This window comes from Ascaphus truei, chromosome 1 (assembly GCF_040206685.1).
Source record: "Ascaphus truei isolate aAscTru1 chromosome 1, aAscTru1.hap1, whole genome shotgun sequence".
Classification (NCBI taxonomy): domain Eukaryota; kingdom Metazoa; phylum Chordata; class Amphibia; order Anura; family Ascaphidae; genus Ascaphus; species Ascaphus truei.
This window is the reverse complement of record NC_134483.1, coordinates 110035438-110043859: the sequence shown is the minus strand read 5'-3', so window position 1 is coordinate 110043859 and position 8422 is coordinate 110035438. Positions and strand designations below refer to the sequence as shown.

General features: G+C 42.3%; 1 protein-coding gene across 4 annotated transcripts in view; it reads left to right on the top strand.

Annotated features, from left to right (window-relative positions):
- The window catches only part of MCTP1 (multiple C2 and transmembrane domain containing 1), an 862717-nt gene that overhangs the window by 465047 nt on the left and 389248 nt on the right, over positions 1-8422 (top strand). The gene's annotated exons all lie outside the window — the stretch shown is intronic.

Sequence of the window (8422 nt, the reverse complement as noted above, 5' to 3'; positions counted from 1 at the left end):
CACACAAATAAATATACACACACACCTACACAAATAAATATACACACACACACAAATAAATATACACACACAAATAAATACACACACACAAATAAACACACACACACACACACACAAACACAAATAAATACACACACACACACACAAATAAATACACACACAAATAAATACACACACACACACACAAATAAATACACACACACACACAAATAAACACACACACACAAATACACACACACACACACACACACACACACAGATATACACATTGAAGAGCAGTGGAGAGCAGAGGCAGCGACGGATGTGAGGTGGGGTGTTTGGGAGGGAGGAGATCAGTGCAGGCAGCTCCCTGCACACAGTCACTAGGCAGGCAAATGTACAACTCTCCCCTCCCTCTCCCTTCTCCTATCACCCCCTACCTTCTCCTATCACCCGGGGCAGAAGGGGATGGGACACCGCGCAGACAGAGGAGCAGGAGCAGGAAGGCAGACACACACACTCACCGTGTGCTCTGCACAAAGCCCCACCCCTGGCTTCCTCTCTGCCTGCAGCCAATCCCCTGCGGCCTGGCCGGCATGAAGGAGGGATGGTGGGGAGTGATGATCGGTGGGATGGTGGGGAGGATAATTGTGGCGCCCCTCTAGGCAAGCCGCGGCGCACCAGGGCGCCGGGGCGCACAGATTGGGAACCACTGGTCTATATGGTGGAGACAAATAAAGGGTTAAGCATACCAGTCTCATGCAGTACTCCACAGAACAGGGGTCTCTCACTGTAACACTGTTTCTGGTCAACAACTCCCCATAGATGATAGGGGAGAGACAATACTAACAGAATGGCTGCTTCATGGGATGCGTGCATCACGCTGATGTTGTCTTGGTAGAGATGAATCCTAGGAATGGAGCGGAGCACAGCGAGAGGAGAAGGGACCAGCAAGGTGTGAGTTAAAAAATTATTTATTAAAGAGCATGGTATCGGGAACAACACAAACACTCTGACGCGTTTCAGGCAAAGCGCCCTTTATCAAAGAGATGATTTGCGTCTTCTCCCTCTCACAGTCTTATAGACGGCTCCCCGCCCACATAGATTCATGATGCTGTGTCAATTTGGTGCGAACAGCCGAAAATCAATATCATTGGTCAGGCTTTCCTCCAATAGGATCACTGAATTCAGTAGGTGCGTCTCATGTGGAAGAGGAGTGACGCGTAGACCTTGCAGTCTCACGAGCAGCTCCCTGCCCACAAGCAAAGGTGACGCTGTATAAATTAGAAGTGAGAGCGTATTACATGGATCTAAATAATCAGGCTCTCCTCCAATCAAGCCTCTGTAACCAACAGGCGTGATTGGAGGAGAGCCTGATTATTTAGATCCATGTAATACGCTCTCACTTCTAATTTATACAGCGTCACCTTTGCTTGTGGGCGGGGAGCTGCTCGTGAGACTGCAAGGTCTACGCGTCACTCCTCTTCCACATGAGACGCACCTACTGAATTCAGTGATCCTATTGGAGGAAAGCCTGACCAATGATATTGATTTTCGGCTGTTCGCGCCAAATTGACGCAACGTCATGAATCTATGTGGGCGGGGAGCCGTCTATAAGACTGTGAGAGGGAGAAGACGCGAATCATCTCTTTGATAAAGGGCGCTTTGCCTGAAACGCGTCAGAGTGTTTGTTTTGTTCCCGATACCATGCTCTTTAATAAATAATTTTTTAACCCACACCTTGCTGCTCCCTTCTCCTCTCGCTGTGCTCCGCTCCAATCCTAGGATTCATCTCTGTAAAGATAACACCATTGGTGAAATTGTACATCGAAAGTGCCGTTATATATATCCCTTACCCCCATTATTATGTTGGGGGTATTTATTCAAATCTGCTGTTTCCAATTTTGGGATACCATGTATTTTTATAACTCTGCGCCCAGGACATACTTGAAAACGAGAGGTAACTCTCAATGTATTACTTGCTGGTAAAACATTTTTATAAATAAATACAGTTGATAAAATCTGGTGCTGTTTTATGCATAATTGTGTTCTCCTGGGAAGTAGTTAGACAACATCCTCCTCGTTCCTCATTTCCCTTTTAAGATCTAATTTTAAAAAACAAAACAGTGTTCTATTCACAATAGAAATATTATGAAAATAAATGCTAATCGTGTCAACACCAATTAACCAATAATTTATGTTTCCTTGTTCCTGAGGAAATATTGTGATATCAAAATGGATTAAAGTGTATGGTACAGTTGAGAAGAAAATGTAAATGTCATTAGGATTCAAATATCAAGTAGAGGTGAAATGATTTTAATCTCCATGTAATTATTTAACGTTCTTATCACCTGCGTTTTTTGCGACGACATGGTGTATGGGCCACCTAGCTCTAATCAACTAATAAATCCATATGATTGTTACACCTTTATGCATAGTGCTAATCTGAACAAATTGGCTGCTGACAGCTGCAATAAATTGCCATGAATGAGTGCTGTCAGAGAACAAGTTGTTTCTCTGAACCTTCAGGATAAGTAAATCCTGTGTCATGCAATTTTTATTTAGCTGGAGTTATTTGCAATCCAATATGGATGGATTTATGATAGAATTTATTGGTGTGAAAATATGCATGTTTATCTTTAAAATGACATTGATTTTTGCTCATATATCTTTCAGTGCAAGATGACTTTTTCCTTCAAACTGCAAGCAGTTTTTGATATACGTATGTGAATGTGTGTGTGTGTATATTTATTTATTTATAAAAATGTTTTACCAGGAAGTAATACACTGAGAGTTACCTCTCTTTTTCAAGTATGTCCTGGGCACATGTATATGTGTATATACAGTTAGGTCCGGAAATAATTGGACACTGATTCAAGTTTTGTTATTTTGGCTGTGTACCAAAATATATTCAAGTTACAGTTAAATAATGAATATGGGCTTAAAGTGCCCTTAAAGTGGATTTGAAATGAAACAACCGAGATGCAATAGAAGTGCAGACTTTCAGCTTTAATTCAAGGGGTTGAATAAAAATATTGTATGAAACGTTTAGGAATTGCAACCATTTTCATACACAGTCCCCTTATTTCAGGAGCTCAAATGTAATTGGACAAATTAACACAATCATAAATAAAATGTTCATTTTTAATACATTCTCGAGAATCCTTTGCAGGCAATGACTGCTTGAAGTCTGGAACGCATGGACATCACCAAACGCTGGGTTTTCTCCTTTGTGATGCTTTGCCAGGCCTTTAATGCAGCTGTCTTCAGTTGTTGTTTGTTCGTGGGTCTTTCTGCCTTAAGTTTTGTCTTCAGCAAGTGAAATGCATGCTCGATCGGGTTGAGATCAGGTGATTGACTCGGCCATTGCAGAATATTCCACTTCTTTGCCTTAAAAAACTCCTGGGTTGCTTTCGCAGTATGTTTTGGGTCATTGTCCATCTGTAAAGTGAAGCGCTGTCCAATCAACTTCGCTGAATTTGTCTAAACTGAGCAGACAATATATCCCTATACACTTCAGAATTCATCCGGCTGCTTCTGTCTTCTCTCACATCATCAATAAACACTAGTGACCCAGTGCCATTGTAAGCCATGCATGCCCATGCCATCACACTGCCTCCACCGTTTTTTACAGATGATGTGGTATGCTTCGGATCATGAGCCGTTCCAAGCCTTCTCCATACTTTTTTCTTCCCATCATTCTGGTACAGATTTATCTTAGTTTCATTTGTCCAAAGAAAGCTGTTCCAGAACTGGGGATGGCTTTTTTAGATATTGTTTGGCAAAGTCTAATCTGACCTTTCTATTCTTGAGGCTTATGAATGGTTTGCACCTTGTGGTGAACCCTCTGTATTTGCAATCGTGAGGTCTTCTCATTATGGTAGACTTGGATAATGATATGCCTACCTCCTGGAGAGTGTTCTTCACTTGGCTTGATGTTGTGAAGGGGTTTTTCTTTACTATGGAAAGGATCCTACGATCATCCACCACTGCTTTCTTCCGTGGTCGTCCAGGCCTTTTTGTGTTGCAGAGCTCACCAGTGCGTTCTCTTTTTCTCAGAATGTACCAAAATTTTGTTTTGGCCACTCCTAATGTTCCTGCTATCTCTCTGCTGGATTTTCTTTTTTTTTGCAGCCTAAGGATGCCCTGTTTCACTTGCATTGAGAGCTCCTTTGACCGCATGTTCTGGGTTCACAACAACAGCTTCCAAATACGAACGCCACACCTGGAATCAACTCCAGACCTTTTACCTGCTTAATTGATGATGAAATAATGAAGGAATAGCCCACACCTGTCCATGAAACAGCTTTTGAGTCAATTGTCCAATTACTTTTGGTCCCTTGAAAAAAGAGGGGGCTACATATTAAAGAGATGTTATTCCTAAACCCTTCCTCCAATTTGGATGTAAATGCCCTCAAATTAATGTTGATAGACTGCACTTTAAGCCCATATTCATTATTTAACTGTAACTTGAATTTATTTTGGTACACAGCCGAAATAACAAAACTTGTATCAGTGTCCAATTATTTCCGGACCTAACTTTATAAAGTAAAAAAAAATATGAATCCATCTGACACTAGATAGCTCGACGTTTCAGGCCCCAGGGAGATGGCTAGGTGGGCGATTTGGTCCTTATGTATACAGTACATGTCTAAAATGTTAATGTAGCAGACCAATCAATATCCTACATGTGTATTTTTTTAATAAATCATTTCTGTACTATGAGAAAATACTTGTAGCATTTTTCATGTATTCATGTAATAAGCATTTTTTGTTTCTATAGCAACCATTTACAAAGTCACATCCCCTTCCTCTTCTGAAACAGGCTCTGGCACACCCCTTTTTCTCTCTAGCAGTGCACCAATTGTATCTAGTGACTGCCTGGTCACATGATCTTCCCCACAGAACTTTGCATCTTTGGTCCTCTTCTACTGCACGGACAGCCAGTGAACCCCCGAGCCGAATCTTCGCCGATCGATCACAGGAGAACGGATTGCTTGGCAACTTAGCTAATTACTTATCATTGTGTGGAGGGTATTGATACTCATATTGAAGGAGGGGAAAAATTAAAAAAAAAAAAAAAACATCATTAGCTTGGACTGGTGCTTTAAGTAAACGAGAACACAAAATGTAACAACACTATAGGAAAAGTTTTCTGGCAACAAAATTGGGCTCGTACTGTAAATAGGACTGAATTTTCTGCTTCTGTGAATGTTTCCTGACATTTATCAAATTTGGGGGACAGCATGTTTCGTTGTTTTTTCTTTGCTATAATGCGTCTGCCCCATAATGGGAGATCTTTTATAAAATATACTGTACAGTGCTGCAAGGGTGTTTTAGGCCACACATTACTTATAATAATGTTGTTTTCTTCTCATATTAATATCAGGATGAAGTGAAATGATTTTCTGACCAGTACTAAACCGTGCTATCCTAAAATGATACATATTTATTTGTTAAAGAGACACTAAATTGGGACTTTCACTAACCCACTGCTTCTGTAAAAAGCATAGGCTCTCATGAGCAGGACCCTCATTACCTCCTGTGTCTGTTTATGTTTGTTTGTGTCTATTTTTGGAGTGCTGGTCATGTACGCTCCTTGGGATTAGAAGTACAAATACGAACCAGCGCCCACAGAGATTGATAATGTCCAATAAGTCCAAAGGGGGGGAAAAGTCCAGTGTGTCCAAATAAATGTGGAATCTCCAATCAATGGGTCCGTGACATGTGGACAGAAACAAAAGAAATTATCATAGTGTATACTGTTAAACATAGACTACGTAAAACAATAAGACAAAGTGACAAACAACATGAAATACATATAACACAGAAGCTGAAAAATAAAACTATTTATTAAAACAAAGGAGCCTGCTGCAGCGGGTCATCAAGGGGTTAAAGCCCAAAACCCTACTTACAGCAGGGCCGGATACAATGAGCATGTGAAACCAAACAGGAACGGATGCCACATGCAGAGAAAGTCCTCTGTAGGCACTTAGGTGTGTGGGGTGGTGTCTCAAACTCCCTCCGATATGCAGGGGATTCCCAGAATGAACGCAGGGATAGGGAGCTGCACAACTGCACAGCGAGTGAAAGGGGACCTCTCTCGCGATGACGTCACTTCCTGTAGGGGTGGTCAGGAACGCTACATTGAACCAGCTCTCTCCAAAGGCGCCGTGACCTTTGACCCGTTCCTGACCACCCCTACAGGAAGTGACGTCATCACGAGAGAGGTCCCCTTTCACTCGGCTGTTTAACTGTGCAGCTCCCTATCCCTGCGTTCATTCTGGGAATCCCCTGCATATCGGAGGGAGTTTGAGACACCACCCCACACACCTAAGTGCCTACCGAGGACTTTCTCTCTGCACGTGGGATCCGTTCCTGTTTGGTTTCACACGCTCATTGTATCCGGCCCTGCTGTAAGTAGGGTTTTGGGTTTCAACCCCTTGATGACCCGCTGCATCAGGTTCCTTTGTTTTAATAAATAGTTTTATTTTTCAGCTTCTGTGTTATATGTATTTCATGTTGTTTGTCACTTTGTCTTATTGTTTTATGTAGTCTATGTTTAACAGTATACACTATGATAATTTATTTTGTTTCTGTCCACATGTCACGGACCCATTGATTGGAGATTCCACATTTATTTGGACCCTCTGGACTTTTCCCCCCCTTGGACTTATTGGACATTATCAATCTCTGTGGGCGCTGGTTCGTATTTGTACTTCCTGTCCTTTCTGGTGTTGTTCACACCAGTTTCCCTGGCTGCCCTGACACAATTTCACCTTCTGCATATTGCTGCATATTGCTTGTATAACTTCTATAGGGACTAGCGCTTCTAAGCACATTCTTTCTGTGTTGCTCCTTGGGATTAGATGGGGTAGCGTATGATTATAGCATTGGTATGTCTATACTCTTCAATACCGTTAGCAGGGAAGAGGTGGCATGGAGGCGTAAGTGAGAGCAGAGGTGTATTCGGCTGACACAAGGATTAAGAGAGATATCCCCAGCAGCAAAAAGCAGGAGTAGAGAGAGAGGAGGTGAATTGAGGGGTGCTTTATATTTAGCGGTGTAGTCGTTGTTGAGAATGAGGTGTGTAAATAGTGGTGCAGTGTATGGGCACATATGAAAAGGAAAAACCGCACCTTACAAGTCCAATAGAGTGAATTTGGAAGTCCAATCGATGACAGATTGTGTCCCAATACTGGACCTTTCAGATCATGAAATACCAGGTGTTCTGATATGGCTCCCGCCGTGCGTTCGTGAAATATGTGGAAAAAACACAAACAGAATTATAGTGCAGTATGCCAAAACGAGCCCATGACAAACAGAACATACAGGACAAAACACTAATGACAAACAAGACTAACAATACAAACACTAGCAAGGCTAATATGAATAAAAGCTCATTTAATAAATTAAACCAACATAAATGAAGATTTTCGGATGACTGAGAGATCGCCAGGTCCGATGTGGTAAAATCAGGACCCTACTCACAAGATTTAAAATGCAAGAAGGCAATAGAAGTCGGTACTAGAATGGAACAGTTTCTCCTGCTGGTCTTGCTACGGAGCGTTGCTTGTGAACCCTGCTGTAGTTCCCCGCGTGTCTGGGGTGGATGCTCCGTCACTGGGGGGGGGGGGGGCGGACCTAATGGATGAGTGCTCCTTCCATCTCAGACTTGTATCAGCCGCGTCACTCACGTCTCTCCTTCACAAAAAAGCTCTAAAAAACTTAGCTCTAAAAGCTTAGAGCTTTTTTGTGAAGGAGAGACGTGAGTGACGCGGCTGATACAAGTCTGAGACGGAATGAGCACTCATCCATTAAGTCCGCCCCCCCAGTGACGGAGCATCCGCCCCAGACACGCGGGGAACTACAGGAGGGTTCACAAGCAACGCTCCGTAGCAAGACCAGCAGGAGAAACTGTTCCATTCCAGTACCGACTTCTATTGCCTTCTTGCATTTGAAATCTTGTGAGTAGGGTCCTGATTTTACCACATCCGGACCTGGCGATCTCTCAGTCATCCGAAAATCTTCATTTATGTTGTTTTAATTTCTTAAATTAGCTTTTATTCATATTAGTCTTGCTAGTGTTTGTATTGTTAGTCTTGTTTGTCATTAGTGTTTTGTCCTGTATGTTCTGTTTGTCATGGGCTCGTTTTGGCATACTGCACTATAATTTGTGTTTTTTCCACATATTACACGAACGCACGGCGGGAGCCATATCAGACCACCTGGTATTTCATGATCTGAAAGGTCCAGTATTGGGACACAATCTCTCATCGATTGGACTTCCAAATTCACTCTATTGGACTTGTAAGGCGCCGGTTTTTCCTTTTCATGCTTACATCTGTTATCTGATTTGTACAAATCAGTATCTCACCAGGCAGCCTAGCCCACTAATTAAGGGGTATTCCTAATGAGGTTTAATATTTGCATTTTTTAGCGC